The following is a 5,291-nucleotide window of genomic DNA, read 5'->3' on the forward strand; positions in this document are numbered from 1 at the left end:
TGAAGCGGTATTCAGTGATTACAAACCTGTCTACATATGTGTGAAGACTGCTCTAGCTTCAGCAAATGATGATGAGACATCCAGGTCATTCTAGCATTCAACGATCAAAGGAAGCTTGCTTAGCACGATTGTTGTTGTATTGTCCTTATGCACACAAAGGACAAACCCATACCCTTGCAAAAGTTAGTATGGTACGGAGCCGATTAGTCGACTCTTTGTCCACCACCTTTAAGCAAGGATGTCTGCTCAAAAATAGTGCTTTTGTACTATTCATTGTAGCAAAGGACAAGCCTTCCTCTTAAGGCTTGACACGTACTCTAAACCCTACCTTACTACATTAAATGTTCATTTCATGCACTGGGTATAAATAGAAGTGTTTCTTCTCCATGCAGAGTGCGCGCATCACTCTCCAACCTAATTCTTACTTCAAGCATCCTCTAGCTTAAGTAAAGGATCTTTCATATAGCATTCTCTTTTCTGTGTTTGCTATAGCTTCGTGTGTAACCAAAGATTATTTAGATAGGTTTCTCTTTACCTTATCTTTTCGCAAACAGTCTTGTAAAATATGTATTGATCTTATCTATCAATATATATTTTAAATTTGAAAACCTTGTGTTTGTATTCATCCCCCCCTTCTACAAACTGTTTCTTATCTTGTAGACCCTTTCGGGACCAACAGTAAGGTAGGGTGGGGGCAAGGCAGGACAGTGGGGTGGGTAAGGGTAGGTGGCGGGGTGGTAGTTGTGATGATGCTAGTGGTGGGATAGTGGTCGGGAGGCTGGGGCCAGGGAGTGGGTGGGTATGACGACAATAATAGTGGTATGGTGTTTAGTGGTGGGTTAGGGTAGGGTGGGGTGCGGGTGAATGGCAGTTATGAAGGCGACAATAGTAGTGTGGGGATGGAGGGTTAGGTTAAGGGGGCAAGGGCGGGGAGGTAGGGATCATTGACAGTTGTGACGATGATACTGGTGGGATGATGGTCAGGGTGATTGTGAGTGGGTGGGTATGATGACGATAGTAGCGACATAGTGGCTAGTGGTGGTTAGGGTAGGGTGCGGTAGGGTGAGTGGCAGTTATGACGACGACAATAATGTTGTGGTGGTGGGGGTTAGGTTAAGGGTGTGACACTAACGTTAGTAGCATAGTCGTAGTAGGGATGTGTAGTGAGTGACCGGAGGGTGGGTGGGTGTGATGACAACAGTAGTGGCATAGTGGTTAGGGTGGGGTAAGGTGGGTGGCAGCGACATCAGTGGTGGGGGTTAAGGGTGGGGCATCATGAACAATAGTAGCATGATCGTGGTGGATGGCGATGGAATTCAATTCCTTCCATTATGCCAAGGAATGATGAATTCATTAACTTGTGGAATTCAATGGAATTTGAAGGATTCCATCCATTCAAGAAATGAACGAAACAAAGGAATTGGAATTTGGTCAAAGGAATTTGTCATTCCAATTCCATCAAATTTCTTTGAATTCCACGAACCAAACGGCCCCTTATTGTATTAGTTTTCAAACCCAAGTGGAATCATGAGAAAATATGACCTTATAACCTCACAACACCCAAAACAGATTCGGTGTGCAACAGTGGTCGGTCAAAAATTTTGTGTCTCGTTTTTTATCTATAACTCTTAGAAGACACATCAAAACTGATGAAATTTTACCTCTGGAGTATATATTAAAGTGTTAGATTTCAAAAGAGTCTAACTCCGCCCAAAAACATGGTGATTTAGGGGTTCAACTGATTTTTACAAAATAAGTGTGCAATCTGGCCAGACTTGACAGATTTCCACATGCATGTTCAAACAACCATAACTCCCAAACTCTACATCCAAATATAGTGATTCTTTTTGTAAAAGCTATCCTTATGTGTTAGCTTTAAAACAATTCATGAAACACTGGAAAAATAATAAGTATAACTCCTTCAAAAGGGTATAATATTAAGAAGGGGTTTTCTGTTTTCAACGCTATAATCACTGTTTTGGTAAAAAAAAAATTGAGACCCTCCCACTCATCCAAAAATCTTGATTTTTGGTCATAGTGATTATAACTCAGTATACTAAAACATATAAATTGTTTGGAAAATATACTTCTTGGATGAGGGTGAACCATGGACATTATTGAGTCACAAAGATTYTGTCAGCATGCATGATTTCCTAAAACCACTAAAGATTGGACTCTTAAACCATAAACCCCATAATAAGCATATAAAGTTCTTAAATCTTGATTTTTATCTTAATAACATAAAGAGGCATTTTATAAGACGTAAAGGTAGAATAGTAACCTTAACCTTTAAGAGTTTGACAACCGTTTGTTTTCTATAGGGATTCACTAAAAGGACTTTACCAAGACGTACCATTTGATCACTCAACCATCTTCTCCGTGAAAGAAAAGGTGAGTATTCACGGCCCCTTTTTAAATCCATCATTATTTGGGGGAAAAGCATGTATAAAAGTAGTTGATGTTTGTATGAAATATACAATGTAATTAAATCGTGGATACAAATTGATTATATGAAATATGCAACAAAATGATATTGTGAATACGAGCACTAACACTATGTACGCTAGTAAAAATTGTGTTTGGGTTAATTAACTAAAACACGGGTTCTACACATGTGGTTTAAACACCACCGCTGAGGTAGTTTGGTATAAAGGGCATAGTTGTCGTAGGTTTAGTAGTGACCCAACACTTAAAATTACTTGGAATACATTGTGCCTCGTTAAAAGTGCTACACGTATGAAAGTTGTTGCGAGTAAGTAAAAGACTTACTCGAACTAAATATTGCATAAAGATTTGTTGTACATTGAAAACCTGTGAACTCACAAACTCTTGTAGTTGACACTTGTTTTATCGTGCTTTTCAGGGGTAAGAAAGGTACATGGTGGCATTTAAAAGAAGTTGCGTTTCAATCATCACCTTCGAATTTTTTTTTATAATTTACAAACTTGTCGTTTTGGGAATGTAAACTCTGGTTAGTGATGTAATGAAATTTTAATGTATGGTGGTGTTGTTTATACTCTATTGCTATGAGACTCTACCTGCCATACCTCGTGTTTCCGCTTAGCGGGGTGTGACAATACATGACCAGTAGAAGAGGTTGATGGTTCAGTTGAAGTATTTGTCTCTTAAGCTTATTCTTTGACATCCTTAGCCATCAAGCAACATATAGGTTGTATCTTCCTCATCATATGATAATTCATCAGATGAATCAGCCCAATCATGCTCTTCAGCGATAAGACCCTTTCCCTTTCGCTGGTGATTCTTCATCTTCTTATACTTCTCCTATTCAATTTTAGGTATTTGTCATCCCTGGACCTGAAGGAGGAAGGGGTTTTGGAAGATGGCGTCGCAGTCTTATTTGATTTGTATTCACCTGCAAAATATCCGTTGCTATGACAATTGTAGCAGATTGTTGAAGCCTTGTCTATCTTGTCAGAATTTGGCTTTTCCTTAATGGTCAGCAAAGGAGATCTGTGGTAGTTGCTCTTTGTTAAACCCAGATCTGACAGTAGAACAATTTAACAGAAATATAAAATGAGAGATTGTTAGAAGAAGATGAATAGAAATTGGCCGCCGTTTTTTTATTGAATACAAACTCTCTCAAAAACCCTAATCGACTCTCATGTGATGTGTTTGAATCTGTGTGTTACAAAGTGTTGATCATCGTCTCACTTCTATTCTATGCCTGTATCACTTCTTATACAGGCGATATTTACATGATAATTTAATCCTATAAAAAAGGTAACTAAATCCTATAAACAAAGAAATAATCATTATCGAAAATGGGATCAGCACCATCCTTCAAGATTCTGAAGATAGTCGTCCAAAGAATAGACCAACAAGAGGGCCTCTGGTCCTGAAGGACTTAGAATCCTGAGTCTCTGGTCTATACAACCAGAGGCTCTGGTCATCCAGAGGAGCTCAGGTCGTAAAAGAACATAGAGTCCAGAGTCTCTAGTCTATACAAACAGAGGCTCTGGTTGTCCAGAGGGGGTCTGTTCTTCTTCCAGACTTAGTCATTTTAGCACAGCAGCATCTTCAAATCTTCCATCCTTGGCCCCAATTATTTGATAAAACTTTTATAATAATTAGGATCAATTTTTGTCCTAACACTCTTGCTGGCGAATCTCCTAAAAGATTTAGTTAAAAGCGCAAGGGATTCATCAAAATCTGCAAGATCAGATTTTGGTATAGCCTTAGAGTTAGTAGAGTCTAATTATGTAATTACAACAGGAGGAAGAGATGAAGAAAAAGAAGAAGAAGAAGAAGAAGAAGAAGAAGAAGAAGAAGAAGAAGAAGAAGAAGAAGAAGAAGAAGTTTCAGCTGAAGCATCTTCAGAGATCAAAGCTAACGGAAAGCTTTTCATTTCTCTGGAATCTTTGACTAGATTTCTTTTCAGCTAACGGGGTTGCTCATGATTATGCAAAATCCCATAGAGAGTAGAGATAGAAAGAGAGGACATGTCACTGGACATCTTAAGACACATGAAAAAGGTGTCCCAAGATTTAGGAAGACATTCCAGAAACTTAGTTAAAGTTTCAGAGTTGGAATATTCTCTGCCTACAATCCTAAGATCAATAAGAAGACGATAAAAACGTTGATGTACTTAAGACAGTGTCTCAGTCTTTCCACATAGAAAGCTTTCATACTGCCTTACTATATTAATCTTCCTTGATTCTTGAACCTGAGAGGTTCCTTCATATTGAACACAAAGAGTGTCCCACATGGTTTTAGAAGTCCTGAGTTTCATCACTGAGTGATAAACCTCGTAAGGAAGAGACATAGCTACTATAGACCTAACGCGAGTGTGTATAGCTATTTTATTTTTGTCTTCATCACTCCACTGATAAGGGAGCTTTGGAATCTGCCATTTAGGAATAGCGGCAATCGTAGCTGTTTCAGGAACAGCCGGCGAAATAACAAATGGTACATATGGTCCATTTTCTATATAGTGTGGAATTTCATGATCCACACCTTCCAGAAAGAGGGACATCTGATTCTTCCATAGACTAAAGTTGTCTCGAATGAATCGGGGAGGTTTGGCAAGAGAGCCATTGTCTTGAACGTATGTGTTTGTGTTTTGCAAAGCCATTTAAAAGCAGTAATATTATCTAGGGAAGAAGATAAAGTAATGCAAAAAAAAACAACTAAACAACTAGAAAAGATAGAACACTGCTCCAATACCACTTGTTGGTCCTGTAAAGGTCTACAAGATGTGTATAACAATTTATAAAACGGGGGGGATGAATACAAACACAACATTTTCAAATTTAAAATATAATAGAAGAGTA

Source organism: Cynara cardunculus, unplaced genomic scaffold (genome assembly GCF_001531365.2).
Source record: "Cynara cardunculus var. scolymus isolate 2C unplaced genomic scaffold, CcrdV1 Un_Scaffold_7288, whole genome shotgun sequence".
Taxonomy (NCBI): Eukaryota; Viridiplantae; Streptophyta; class Magnoliopsida; order Asterales; family Asteraceae; genus Cynara; species Cynara cardunculus.